The 15,426-nt window shown below is 44.8% G+C and overlaps 1 pseudogene; it reads left to right on the top strand.

Annotated features, from left to right (window-relative positions):
• Window positions 1–927: 927 nt before the first annotated feature.
• On the top strand, window positions 928–1,152 carry LOC109444888 (mitochondrial import receptor subunit TOM6 homolog; annotated as a pseudogene).
• The last annotated feature ends 14,274 nt before the right edge of the window (window positions 1,153–15,426 follow it).

Below are 15,426 nucleotides of genomic sequence, written 5' to 3'. Positions count from 1 at the left end.
GGTGAGGGGACTTGCTCTACAAAATATCAAGACTTACAAAGATAAAGTAATTGATACAGTGTGGCATTGACACAGGGGTGGTCAAGTGGACCAATGGAACAAAATGGAGAGCCTCAAAACAAACCACAAATCCATGTAAGTTTTACAAATGACATAGACAGAAGCAGCATTGCAGATCACTGGGGAAAGAAAAAAAAATTCTTCTTTTTTTTTCCTGTGTGGATATAAGTGAGAAATTGCATATCCACATAGAAAAAAAAATAAAATTGGATCCTTTCCCCAAATCATAAATGTTATCAGTGTTAGATGGATTAAAGCCTTAAATATGAAAGGCAAAACTTTTAAACTCATAGAAGAAAATACAAGAGAATATCTTTATGACCTCAGAACAGGAAAGGCTTTCTTCAACAAGATCAAAAGCATCAACCATAAAAGAAAATAGTCATAAATTCAATTACATTAAAGTTAAGAACTTTTCTCCATCAAAACTTCAGAAAGAAAATGAAGACAGACTACCAACTGGGGGAAGTTATTTGCAACATAGACCACTGACAGCCCAGTTGAAAACATGAGCTAATGACATGAACAGGCATTTCTCAGAAGTGAAACATGAAAGACCAATCAACATATGAAAAGATTGACCTCATTAATAATCAGCAAAATGCAAATTAAGACAACATGAGCTACAATTTTACACCATGTTGGCAAAAATGAAGAAGTCTGACACCACTGAGGGTTGGTAAAGATCTAGATCAACAGGAATATTTACACTCAGATAGTGGGAATGTAAATTAGTGCAAGCATTTTGAGAAACAAGATGATGTCATTTGTAAGTTTGAACATTTGCACATCCTACTTGCCCAGCAATTCTTCTAGAGAAATTCATAAACTTATGCATCAAGAAAGATGTACAAGAATGTGCTGCTAATGGCGTCCAGTGGGGTTGGCATAAACACTGGTGTCTCAGCAAATGAAGCTCCCTAAATTCCAGACAACATGGGGAATTGGCTTCTGGGCATCTACTACTCCACCACCAATAGGAATTATTTCCAGAAGAACGTGATCCTCAATTTGGGACTTTTTGTTGCAGGAGTTTGGCTGGCCAAGAATTTGAGTGACATTTACCTAATGGCACCTCAGCCAGGGGTGTAGCCAAATAGACACATGGAACCTGGGCTGTACTTGAACCTTCCAAAAACAGCCTCCAATCTATGACAATCACAAGACTTGCCCTGATGGCAGCTGAAGTTTGATTCAGACGGGCACCTTCCCTTCCCTGCCTGATTTCCCTTACTTCATTGAATCACTCAGAACTCCATTCTCTAGTCAGCAATCAGGTTTCAGTTAAAGTGTTGTCCTATGTTATGTAAAGTTCTGGACATAGTTCCTAAGTTTCTGCAGGGGGTGATCTTTATTCTTGTCTTGAGGAATAACCTAATGGTATTTTAACAATCATTTGAAATAAAGACTATATACAATGACAGCCAGAAGAAGAGAAGGTGAGAGAAAAAGAAGGAGGTACAAGAAAGTCCCTAGTAGAAAAAAAAAGAAAGAAAGAAAGAAAGAAAGAAAGAAAGAAAGAAAGAAAAGAAAAATTATCTCAGCATTCATTAATAAGAAATAGGTAAAACTAATTTGGGGAAGGAGATCCAAGACAGTAGAGTACATAAATGCTGTGCTTGTCTCATCCCATGAACACATCAAAATTACAAGTAAATTTTATTATAGAACAATCAACCTGGAGAATCATCCGAAGTCTAGCTGAACAGAAGTTTTATCACTAAGGATATAAAGAAGCCACGTTGAGACTGGTAGGAGGGGTGGAGATGCGAAACGGGCTGGCCCCAAACTTCCGTGTGGCCTTGTGGCAGATGAAAATTGGGAGGGATATCTCAGCCACAGAGATTTCCCACAAAGAAGCAAGGGACCCCAGTCCCTCACCAGCTTCCCCAGCCCAGAAGAGCCCCCACAATATCTGGCTGTGAAAAACAGTGGGGATTCTGACCACCTGGGTGGGACAGAAGGCTGCGGGAAACCCAGACATCCTTTTAAAGGGCCCACACAGGCACTTACCCTGGGCTCCGGTGGAGGGACGGAGATTCTGGGCGTGTTGGAGACATATGATGTGAGACTGAGTTGTGTAAGTTCAGGGTGAGGACTGGAGGGACAGTGCCCACTTTCCCTGTGTGGGGCCCTCCTCTCATGCAGCCAGCAGGTGGGAGCCATCTTTCCTGTGTGAAACCCGCCCCCACAGGCCAAATCTGAATTTTGATTGGCCTGGTGAGCTCCGTGGCTCCACCCTGCTGACTCACTTGAGACCTTGCCTCATCTAACTTGCATACTGACCGAGGCTTTATCAGCAGCTGACCCTTACGGGAGCCGGCAGAGAGCAGCAGGCCTTGGAGTGTCCTGGCTTTTTTGAAGCTACCCAAGACTCAGTACTGGTGGCAGCCATTTTCGGATCTCAGCGTGGCATCTCCCATGTGCCTCCAGGTCCAGCATAGGCAGCAACCAACCATAGATTGCTTTGTATTCCCAGCCAGTCACAGGCAGTGGCTGACCTGGGCCTGCACTGGAACCCCTCCCAAGAGGCCCCAGAACAAAAAAATAGTTGGAGGTTGCCTTCAGACCACAGCAGAGCACCATTCTATTAGCCCCACAAGAGGCACACAAAAAGGTGGTCTCAATGAGCACCAGAGGCCACTGGGATGAATCCCACTCCAGGGGTAAGCTCCTCGTACAGCAGCCCATAAGTTATGGACATGGCCAAACCCCACAACCAGTCGGCCTGAGGATCAATACTACCCCTTGGCATGCCAACAGCAATCAAGGCTCAACTATAACAGGAGGACACACACAACCCACACAAGGGACAATCCTAGAGCACCAGCTCAGGTGACCAGTGAGACTGTACCACTGGGCCCCACAGGCAAGACTGGGAGACATAGCAGATCTACCTAATACATTGAAACAAACCTAGAGAGGCAACCAAAATGAGAAAACAAAGAAATACGTCCCAAATGAAAGAACAGGAGAAAACTCCAGAAAAATAACTAAACAAAATGGAGGCAAGCAACCTACTAGATACAAAGTTCAAAACAGTGGTTATAAGGATGCTCAAGAAACTTAGTGAAAACTTCAACAAAGAGATAGCAAGCAGAAAAAAGGACATAGAAACCATAAAAAAGAACCAGTCAGAAGTGAAGAATACACTAACTGAAATGAAGAATGCACTAGAAGGAATCACCAGCAGACTAGATGAAGCGGAGGATTGCTCAGCAATTTCGCAGACAAGGTAGCATAAAACACCCAATTGGAACAGCAAAAAGAAAAAAGCATCCAAAAAAATGAAGATGGTTTAAGAGACCTCTGGGACAACATCAAGCCTAACAACATTTGCATCATAGGGGGCAAGAGGAGAAGAGAGAAAGCAAGGGACTGAGAATCTATTTGAAGAAATAATGACTGAAAACTTTTCTAACCTGGCAAAGGAAATAGACACACAAGCCCAAGAAGCACAGAGAGTCCCAGAAAAGATGAACCCAAACAGGCCCACACCAAGACACATTACAATTAAAATGGCAAAGGTTAAAGACAAAGAGAATCCTAAAAGCAACAAGAGAAAGGCAATTAGTAACTTATAAGGGAGCTCCCATAAGATTGTCAGCTGATTTCTCAACAGAAACTTTGCAGGCCAGAGGGATTGGCAGGAAATATTAAAAGTGATGAAAAGCAAGGATCTACAACCAAGACAACGTTAGTCAGTAAGGCTATTATTTAAAATCAAAGGACAGATAAAGAGCTTCCCAGACAGAAAAAGTTAAAGTTCTTCACCATCAAACCAGTATTACAAAGAATGTTAGAGGGACATCAAGATGAAAACAAAATCAAAAATATGAATAATAAACTGGCAATAGCTACATATCTATCAACAATTACCTTCAATGTAAATGGATTAAATGCTTTGATCAAAAACGGGGTGGCTGAATGAATAAGAAAACAGAACCCTTACATATGCTGCCTACAAGAGACACACTTCAGATTGAAAGACACACACAGACTGAAAGTAAAGGGATGGAAAAAGTTATTTCATGAAAATGGAAATGGAAAAAAAAAAGCTGGGGTACCAATACTTATACCAGACAAAATAGACTTTAAAACAAAGGCTATGACAAGAGCTAAAGAAGGACTCAGTAATCCCACTTCTGGGTATTTAACTGAAGAAACCCAAACGGTACTTTGAGGGGACGTGTGCATCCATCTGTTCATTGCAGCATTGTTTACAATGGCCAAGATGTGGAGGCAGCCTGGTGTGGATGGAAGAATGGATAAAGAATAGGTAGTACATATATACAGGGTGTGATCAAAAAATACAGTGAATGTTTAAATTAAAAAATTTATTACAGTAAAAGACACATTGCCATTAATCCCCCTCAAGACACACCCCCTTGCTTCAAACACACTTATCCCATCATTCTTGCCACTTTTTGAAGCAGTTCTGGAATTCTTCTTTTGTGTCTTTACGAGCATTTAAGAAATGATGTGCACAGAAAACGGCCTGAGAAATGGGCAAACGGGTTCATCCTCCATCATGACAACACTCCGTGTCATACACATCGCTTCTGATATATGGCAATTTCTGTCAAATAAAAACATTACGGTGTGTCCTCATCTACCTTATTCACCTGATCTGGCACCATGTGACTTCTGGCTCTTCCCCAAAGTCAAAATGACCATGAAAGGTAAACGTTTTGAATGGATTCAGGACATCAAGGCAGTGCAACTAACGACACTCAGGAAAGAGGACTTCCAGAACTGCTTCAGAAAGTGGCAAGAATGATGGGATAAATGTATTTGAAATGAGGGGGAGTATTTTGAGGGGGATTAACGGCAATGTGTCTTTTACTGTAGTAATTTTTTTTTTAATTTAAACATTCACCATATTTTTTTATCACACTTCATACAATGGAATATTGCTCAGCCATGAAAGGGAATAATAGTTCCTTGCCATCTGTGACGGCATGGATGGACCTGGAGGGTATTGTGCTGAGTGGAGCAAGTCAGACAGCTAAAGACAGATGCAATGTGATTTCACTTATATGTGGAATCTAAAGAACAAAATAAACAAACAAAACAGAAACACACTCATAGATACAAAGAACATTTTGATGGTTGCCAAATGGGAGGGGTGTTGAGGGGGATGGGTGAAAAATGGGAAGGGAATAAGAAGTACAAATTGGTTGTTACACAGTAGTCATGGAGATATAGAGTATAGCATAAGGAATATAGTCAGTAATATTGTAATAACGATGTATGGTGTCAGATGGGTACTAGATTTGTTGGGGTGATAGATGGAAGGGGCAGGGTGAAAAAGGTGGAGGGATTAAGAAGTACAAATGGGTCAAATATATGGTGATGGAAGGAGAACTGACTCTGGGTGGTGAACACACAATGCTATTTATAGATGATGTAATACAGAATTGTACACCTGAAATCTATGTAATTTTACTAACAATTGTCACCCCAATAATTTTTTTTAAAAAATTGAGAAAATATAGGAATTAACTAATAAAACACAATTTAAACATAAAAAAAAAAAAGAAGTACAAATTGGTAGTTACAAAATAGTCATGGGGGTATAAAGTAAAGCATAGGGAATATAGTCAATGATATGGTAATAACTATTTATAATACCAGGTGGGTACTAGACTAGTCAGGGGGATCACTTCTTAAATTATATAAATGTCTAACCATATGCTGTATACTTGAAATTAATATTAAATAATATTGTCAACTGTAACTGAAAAATTAAAGGGAGGGGAGGTGAAGGGCAATAAGAGGTCCAATTTCCAGGTATAAAACAAATAAGTCATGGGGGTGTAATGTACAGGGAATATAATCAATAATATGGTGATAGCATAGTGTGGTGTTAGATAGTTGCTGGACTTATGGTGATCACTTCTTTGGGTATATAAATCTTGAATAACTACTGTGTATGCCTGAAACTAATATAATACTGTATGCTAACTATATTTTTAATAAAAATATTTTTTAAACTAATTTTTGGTATAGCTACCCAATGAATGATACAAAAATAAAAATGAATCAGCTTCAATCATCCATAGCAACATAGTCAAAATATAATGTTGAAAGAAAGAAAATCAAGTTGTAGAAGACTGCATTCAATATGATAGCATTTTATTAAAACCAAAAAAAAAGAAAAAACCGACAAGCATACCGAGCAATATATTGCTTACAGAAACATATTTATGTGATAACTATATTTTCAAATAGAAAGGGAATAATAAATATAAAACTCAAATAGTTGTTACCTCTGAGGACTGAGGAGACAGGGAGGTAGGGTTTACACGTGGATGAAAAGATACAGGTGGTGTTCTAGATCTGTGTGTTCCAATATGGTAACCATTAGCCACGTGTGACTATTTTATTTATGTTTAAATTAATTAAAATCAAATCGGATTTAAAATTCAGTCCCTCAAACACACTAGCCAAATTACAAGTGCTAAATAGCCACATGTGGCCAGTGGCTACTCTATCAGACAGCACAGATTTATAGGCCATTTCCACCATCACAGAAAGTTCTATTGGACAGTTCTGCTCTAGACCACAGCTTCGCAAACTTCCTTATAAACAGCCAAGGGGTAAACTTTTGGTCTTTGCAGAATGCAAGGTCTCTGTCACAACTACTCCACTCTGTTGTTGTACCTCACAAGCAGCCACAGACAATGTGTAAATGAATAGATTCGACTCTGTTCCAATAAATCCTTATTTACCAAACAGGGAGGGGGCTGGATTTGGCCTACAGACCGTGATTTGTTCCAGACCTTGAGTTGGGAGACTGGTTGACAGATGATCATTTTATTATCATGCTTCATCATTTCAAGCATTCTTACCTATCAAATAGTACATCATACATTTTAAATTACATATCTAGGGACAATTGATGAAATCTAAACAAGATCTGTAGATTAGATATTATTTTAACAATGTTAACTTCCTGATTTTTATCATTGTACTATGGTCATGCAAGCAAAGGGCCTTGTTTTTAGACAATGCACAATGGAACTACTTAGAGATAATGGAGACTCATCTGTGCAACTTACTCTCGGATGGTTCAGAAAAAAATTTTATATAATGCATGTATCTGTACATACATGAGGGCATGTGTTAGTTTGCTAGGGCTGTCATAACAAATTACCACAGATTGGGTGACTTAAACAACAGAAATTTATTTTCTCACAGTTCTGGAGGCTCAAAGTCTAAGATCAAGGTGTTGGCAGGGTTTTTTCCTGAGGCCTCTCTCCTTGGCTTGCAGATGACCACCTTCTCCCTGTGTCCTCATATGGTCTTTTCACGGTATGTGTGCATCCATTTTTCATAAGGACACCAGTCATATTGGATTAGGGCCCTAGATTAATGGCTACTTATTAACTTAATCACCTCTTTAAAGACCTTATCTCTAAATACAATCACATTCTGCTGGGAGTTGTGATATGAATTTGTGGGGGACACAATTCAGTCCACAATCGATGATAGATAGATAGATAGATGGATGGATGGATGGATGGATGGATGGATGGATGGATGGATGGATGGATAGATAGATAGATAGATAGATAGATAGATAGATAGATAGATAGATAGATAGGATACATACATACATACATACATATATACATACACAACGATCGATAGAAAACAAATTCGGTAAAATGTTAAGGATTTGGGTGCAGGGTAGACAGAAGTTTTCTGAACTATTCTTCCAACTTTTCTACAAACCAGAAATGATCTCAAAATTAAGACCTTAAAAACACATACATATACAGTTACGTATACTTACAATAAGGTTAAGAATTACAATATCACAATGACATATATGTTATTCTTCAATAAAAGTTTGCTTCTTAAAATCCATTAAGTCAAAAGGAATAGGAGGTTGATGTTGGCAAATCCAGCACGCCGCTGAGTAAGGAGACGATTAAGAAGAATCTGGCCAGAGGCTTGTGGGTAATCTGGAAAGAGATGTTCGTATGGAGTGACGGGGTGGAAGCCATATTAAATCAGGCAGTGGAAATAGTAAATGCTGACAACTCTTTATAGTAATTTGGCTGTAAGTGGCAGGGAAAAGATAGGATAGTACCAAAAAGGAAATTATGTGGAAGGAATGGAAGAACTGGATCGTGGTGAAATGTGCTTACAGAGGCATGAAGCAGGAAAAGCCGAGACACCACATGGTACGGACGTACCAAGCGGTTATGCATTCAGAATCTGGAGTCAAGCTGCCGGGGTTCAGAACGTGATCCTGGCTCTGCCACTTGCCAGCTCTCTCGGTTTTCCCACCTTCGATATAGGGTGATGGTTCTAACAGATCCTACCCCATACAGCACCCATAAAGATGAAATAAATTAATGAATACAAAGTGCTTAAAGCTGTGCATAGCACCCAGAAAGCACTCGGTAGAGGAAGTTATGATAGTTGCCATTACTACAAAAGTGGGGGGGAGATGATGGTGAAGATTGCTCAGGAAATGGGAGGGGATGGCGAGGTCCACTCGTATGTTGTGACGATGGTATTGGTGGCTGAAGTGGAGAAGCCCCTGGAGATAACTGGTCAAGGAACTGGACAACCAGGAAGTGGGTGACTTATCCATGGAGCTGATGAGTCCTTCTGGATGGTAGCAGGGTGGTAGTGGGGAGGAAGTCCATGAGACAGGCACCCAAGTCAAGAGAAGGAGGCCAAGGGATTGGACGCCAGTTGAAGAAAGTGACAGGGAAATAGAGGGTGACAGCTTCACTGGCAATTCAAATGAGGATCCAGGAGCCATGTCTGGATACACCTCTGGCATCAAAAGGAACTTGGGAGGAGCTGCCTCCAATCATAAGGGCTGCGGGAAGGTGGTTGGTTTCCTTAGGGATGGGAGGCAATCAGGTGCTGTGAAGAGCTTGAGGGTATGAAGTTTGCTTGTCAAAGACCGTGACAACCTGGCTTTCTATTCACACACTATCCTCAGACCCAAGCGCAGGGCCTGGTGGGTAGAAGGTGCTCAGAAATACCGGCTGATTGATGCGTGGGTGGGTGGATGGGTGAGTGTGTGGGTGGCAGATGGATGAATGAATGAGTGGGTGTGATGGATAGATAGATGGGTAGATGGAGAGATGAGTGAGTGGACAGATGGATGGGTGGATGGAGGGTGGAGTGAGACGAGGAATGGAAAGAAGAGTGAGAAAGTAGGCGATGGGGTGGGTGAATACATAAACGATTTTAATAAACTGGACATTCCACAAAACATAGGACAGCCTGGGAGGTCAGAGAGGTGACAGCGATAATATATCAGGCCTTGTCCCAGAAGTCTAGACCACTCATGAAAACAGCTATAAACACAAGGAGGGTGCAAAAGCCACTATCCCTCTGTTTCCTGGAGCCCCTCACCTGAAGGCTTATCTGTGTGCGGAAGTCCCCTGGCTCTAGACTGGAGGGGCAGAGGACATGGGACCAAGGGAGCACCAGCTACCTCTGGGGCCCCCTTTTCCCTCTCAGGATCCAAGCCGGGCACCCCAGGAAGCAGGGAAGAATGCAGGCCCCAGTCAGCACCGACGTTATGGACCTGCCTTCACCTCTCTCTTGCCTTAAACAGGTCATCTGACTTCTCTTGGCCACTCTTGCTGGCAAGATTTTTAAGAAAACTGCCCTGTCTTCTCCCTTCCACCTGCCATCCCAGTGCTGCGGGGACATGAACCAGCTGACTGGATCTAGCTCCCTCACTGAAGGAAGACCATGATCAAGGCAGAAGCTGGCCTGGCCTGGGGACCTGTTTTATCAGCTGCCCCCACCCCATCTGCCAGCCACAGGGTTACAGGGGGAGAGGCTTCCTCCAAGCCAAGATAAGCATCTGAGCTTTATCTCACCTCAGACTCTGATCCCACCACCACCACCACCACTGCCAGGACCATTCCCCCACCCCAACCACACCATGGAGGTCAGGCCCGGAGAGCAGAGATAAGTCCTCCTGGCTAGCCAACCACAAGCGGGGGGGTAGGGAGAGGTCTTCCCTTTTGCCCACCCAAAGCTAGAACTCTGCTTCCTTCCTTAGAGGTAGGCCCCAAGAGAGCATCTGGGCAGCCATCCCAGCCTCTTGGCCGCTTGGGGCGTGCTTTTCCCCCCTCAAGCATTCAGCATCGATTACATCCTAATTGATTCCTCTCTCATTTGGGGGCACCAATCAAAGGCAGAAAATCCTGCCAGTCTGAGCACTAGGGAAGGAGGAGAACGCAGTGCTGACTGCCAATGGTTGGCAGACACTCCTCCAGCCCTCTTGGCTGGTAACCTGATAGCCACTAGAGACCCCTCAGGCCTGAAGACCCAAATCCAACATTCAAATTGTTCAGGACCCATTCATAGATACCTCCTCCATGCCAGGCCCCATGCTGGGGACTGGGAGCACAGATCCAGTCTCTGCCCTCACAGAGAACCTGGGGGCCCAGACAGGCGGCACCTGACCCACCCTAGGAAATCCAAGGAGGCTTCACAGAGGAGGTGACATTCAGCTGGGTTTTAAAGGATGAAAGAGATTTCTTCAGACACAGAAATAAGGAGAAGGGCATTCCAAGCAGAGAGAACAGTGTGGGAAGGGCTGGGGCCATGGAAAAAGAGCACATGATCAGATAGTAATAGTAAATGGAATGGCTGGGCTGTCAGGCCTGTGCAGGGGAAAAGAAGGTTGGGAAAGGAGTAGGAAGAGGTCAGGCTCCAGCATCAAGGAGGATTAGGAGCCGGTTTTGAAGGGCCTTCCAGGCATGAGAAAGACTTAGAACTTTATCCAATGGGTAGAGAGGAGCCAGTGGAGGGTTTTCAGTTGGACAGTGACGTGGTAGGACTTTTCTTTTGGAAGAAGCCCTCCAGCTGAGGACAGCAAAACCGGTATCCAAGGAACAAAGTCAGGGAGACCAGGAGGAGAATGCTGTCGTTGTCCTAAAGAGCACGGATGGGGGTCTGACTCCTGCAGTGGCAGTGCGGTGGGAGAGGAAAGGCAGAACCCACAGGGAGGGGTGAGAGGTGGATGCGGGACAGAGAGGGCAGCGAGGGGTCTGGGCCAAGTCCAGGTTTCTGGATGCCGTTCACCAGGACAGAAAAGCAGGTTTTCGGGACAAAACATGGAAGAGCTCAGTTGAGAACGTGTTTGCATTGGGGTATCTGTGGAATATCAATGGAGAGATGAGGATCCGAGAAGTAGGGCTGTAAGATGCTGCCCAAGGTCGGGCAGCGCCAATGTCATCTCTGAGTGTAGAACACAGGCCAGACCCTACCCCACCCCACCATCCCCAGGCCTGTGCATCCTCCTCCTACCTTTTTTACAGCCTCCATTCACACGCTTCCCATCCCAGCCTCCATGCCTTTGCTCTTGCTGTTCCCTGCCCAGAACACCCGTCCCTCCTCTGTACAAATCCCACCCATCCCTCAAGTTCCAGCTGGAGTCCCACCTCAACTCAGGGGCTGGAGTAAAGATCCAGGGCCAGAGGTGAGTAAGGTACGAAAGAGAGCTGGTGAATGTGGCAGCCAGCGCAGAGATCTGAGTGCTGCTGCGAGCTGGCTGTGCGACATGGGATGGGTCACTTTCTCTCTCTGAGCCTCAGTTTCCTATCCTTTCAGAGGAGACCAAGGAAAGGCCCTTGTCCCCAGGGAGCTCAGTCTAAACAGGGCCCTCAGGTAAAACATGACCAGTGACTTTAGAGGTGTATCAAATGCCTTGAATATGCACATGAGGGAAAAGTTTATGGAGAAAGATTTAGTGGTGCTTTCTCTGAGCCTTGAAGAATGGATGAAATTTCAATGAGTTGAGATGGGGGCAGAGGAGGGCACTCCAAGCAGAAAGAACAACCTGAGCAAAGGCCGGGAGGTAGAAAGTTCAGGGTGTGTTCAAGGAAGAATGAGTGTCCAGATTCTGGTTTCTAAGTCAACAGCTCAGGCGCTTTTTGTAAGCAGTGAGCCCAAGCCCAGCAGCCTCCAGTAAACACCTGTTTGCACAATCGAGGTCACACACAGGGACATGTTTGCACAATGACCTGTTTGCACAATCTCAGCCGACTGCTGTATTCCAGCCAAACCAGCCCCTGGTGGACGAGCACAGCCTCCACTTCCGGACACTCACCCTGGCTGGCCTACCCGGCCCAGCCCTACCAGGGCCCTTCTGGAACTGGCAACCCCTAGACTCATCCAGCAGGCCCACACGTCATAGGCAATAATAGAAACAGAAACAATCCGACCCTCAGCAGGGCTGCCGAGAATGGGGTTCCCTCCCCAGGGCTCCCTGATTGGGGTTTCCAGCCCACAGAGGATACTGTCCAATAGAGGAAGGGGTGGGGGCAGGAGAGCTGGAGGAGGAAGTATCCACAAAGCAGACACTGAGTATGCGTGGAGGGGATGACTCCACATCTCTCATGCTTTTCACCTCACCAAAGTAAACATTTATTGAGCATTTACTATGTGCCTGGCTCTGTTCCACAAGGCTCACATGCATTATTTCCCCGATTTCTCTAAAGAACCTCATGAGGCAGATACTATTACCCTCATCTGGAAAATGATGAAACTGAGGCTCAGAGAGGTTAAACAACTTGCCCAACGTCACACAGCTAGTAAGAGGCAAACCCAAGCAGTGTGACTCCTCACTGCTGCTCTGAACCTCTCTACACTCTAATGCCTCACCTCGATGGAAAGTTCTTCCTTAAATCTAACTTTCATTTCAGCTGCTGCAGCTCCATTCCTGGTGCAGGTCCTCAGTGGAGAATAGCACACAGATGAGATTAGTAAAATCTTGTTCTGACATATTCAACTATGCAGGGGAGAAAAAAAAAAAAGAAAGGAATTTTGTTGACAATTACTGCCTGCTGGTTAACGTGCGAGGCTGCATACCTCCCGTAGCTCATTTAATCCTCACAGAACTCCTGGAAGGAGTTATTATCTGTATGGCAGATAAGAGAATGGAGGCTTGGAGAGGGTAAACAACCTCTCCAAGTTTCTGCAGCCCAGTAGATGTGCACCTGAGAATCCTCTGTGGGGCCTGCACTGTGCTGAGGCTGGAGGCAGAGATGAAATCGTGGTTCTGCCCTCAAGGAGTTCACAGTCTAATGGAGGAGGCAGACAGCCAACAGCCCACTGCACTATTACGGGATTACGGAGGAGGAAGGGCACCTGACGGCTGGGAGAGATGCTCAGGCAGGATTCAGCCAGAAGGAGGTGACAGGATCAGCGAGAGCAAACAGAGGTGTTCCAGAGCCTGAGGCAGGCAGGGAAACACAAACAAATTCTGCTGGATTAGAGCAGGAAGTGGTGCGTCTGGGCAAGTGGAAGCAAATAAGGCAGGAGAAGGAGGTGGGCCAGATGGTGGGGTATCTTGATTGTCCAGTTAAGGGGTTAGGAGGGGACAAAGGAACTCTGAAGAAGGAGGACCAGCATGGTCAGACGTGGGGAGGCAGGGAAGCTGACAGAGTAGAGGGAGACAGCCCAGAGCAGGAGCCCAGCAGGCAGGCACATCCAGGTGAGGGATGGGGAAACCTGACAAAGGCAGGGAAAGGACATGGATTTCAGCATTGTAGACAAGACAGAGCTCCATAAAGGCAGACACTAAAGCTGCGTTTGCACACCATTGCACACCTGCACCTGCTCTGGGGCCATGTTTTCTGAATGATGAACAGAAGGCCTATTCTCCTTCATGCTGAGCTTACTGGATGTGCGAGTGCGGAGAAGAGGGTGTGAGGAAGGACTCCTGGGTCCTTGGTTGGGTGACTTGGGGGAGCGGGGATGGTGCTGTAATTTACCAAGATGAGGCATGTGGGGTTTGCGGACAGGTTTGGTGAAGTGGAGGAAGATCCATTCGGTCAGTCAGTCATTCAACAATTATGTATTGGATGCTCACTATGTAACAGGCAGTGTTGTAGACACTGCAGAGAACATGTTAAACAAAACAGACTAAAACCCCTGCCCTTATGGAGCTTCCATTCTATTAGGAATTGAGGTGGGGGCAGCCAATGTCAGAAGATGAAAAGAGATGTGGGGGAAAAGAAAGCTAAGGAGTGGGAGTGTTGAAATTATTTTAAAGGGTGGTCAGAGAAGGCCTTGATAAGAAGGTGACACTTGAGCAAAGGCCTGAAGAAGGTGAGGGAGTGATCTATGACATTATTAGGCTGGGGGGGAGGGAGGGAGAATTCAGGCGGAAGAAACAGTAAGTGTAAAGGCCCTGAGGCAGGAGAAAGCCTAACAAGTTCAAGAAGCAACAAGGAAAACAGAATAGCTGGAGCAGAACAGCAAGAGGGAGAATAATAGGAGAGGAAGGAGGGAGGGAATGAGGGGCCCCAGGTTGAATAGGAACTTGTAGATCATTGAAAGGGCTTTGACTTTTACTCTGAGTGAGACAGGAGCCCTTGGGGTTCGGGCAGAGGATGACAGGAACCCGACCTTTGTTTGATCAGTCTCACACTGGCTGCTGAAGGAACAATAGACAGGTGGGGGGGGGGGCAAGGATGAATGGAAGTAGGAGACCAGGGAGGGGGCCATTGTAATGACCCAGGTTTAAGGGATACTTATATTTTCCAACTTTGTATCCTGAAAATAACCAGACAGAGCCAACTTGAACTTTACAATGAATATCTGTCTAGCCAGGATGCTGATTATATTTTGAAAGACGAGTCCATGGGATTTGCTGAGCCTGGGGGGCCTATGGAACATCACGGGAAAGTTGCCGCAGACAAGTGGGTATTTTGATCCAGAACCAGAACTGCAGCCCAGTTCTGCCCCATCACACCAGACTCAGAAGCCCGTTTTTTCTAAAAGGATCATATATTATGGACATTTGGCTAGTCAGTTGGTACCTAACATTTATTGAGTCATAAATCCAATAAACTATGAGCAGTCTGAAACTTCTTCAGAAAAATGCACAGAAAAGTATAAACGATTGCAGGAGAATCATGGATATAGACAATGAAAGACATAAAATGTAATCTATGTCACTCAATCAAAAAACTGTTCAGTTTAGCAGCATCCTTGTGAGTAAATGTTGCTGTTTTCTTGTGAGAACGTTGAATACCCTCAGCCTCACAGGTCATCCCCCTGTGGTCCCAGAGTCCCCATTTCTCCATCTGCCTGGCCTACGTGCAATGGTGGAGAAGACCACCGTTGTAAAGACAGGTGCAGAGAGGAAGGTACCGTGTTACCAATATCCTGTAGCCTGGAGGCTGCCCCTTGAATATTGTGAGGATCAGGCCCCCAGGAAAGAGTCTTAGAGCTGAGGGAATCTTCGAGCCAGGGTCTGTCTCTGAGCAATGCACCCCCACGGTGAGGGGCATGGGAATGGCATCCAGGGGTTGGAGCCTGGGCCCAACCGGGCCTCAAAGCTTTGAGCTCAGGAAATCCGGA

Source organism: Rhinolophus sinicus, linkage group LG06 (genome assembly GCF_036562045.2).
Source record: "Rhinolophus sinicus isolate RSC01 linkage group LG06, ASM3656204v1, whole genome shotgun sequence".
Classification (NCBI taxonomy): domain Eukaryota; kingdom Metazoa; phylum Chordata; class Mammalia; order Chiroptera; family Rhinolophidae; genus Rhinolophus; species Rhinolophus sinicus.
This window is presented reverse-complemented; position numbering and strand designations above follow the sequence as displayed.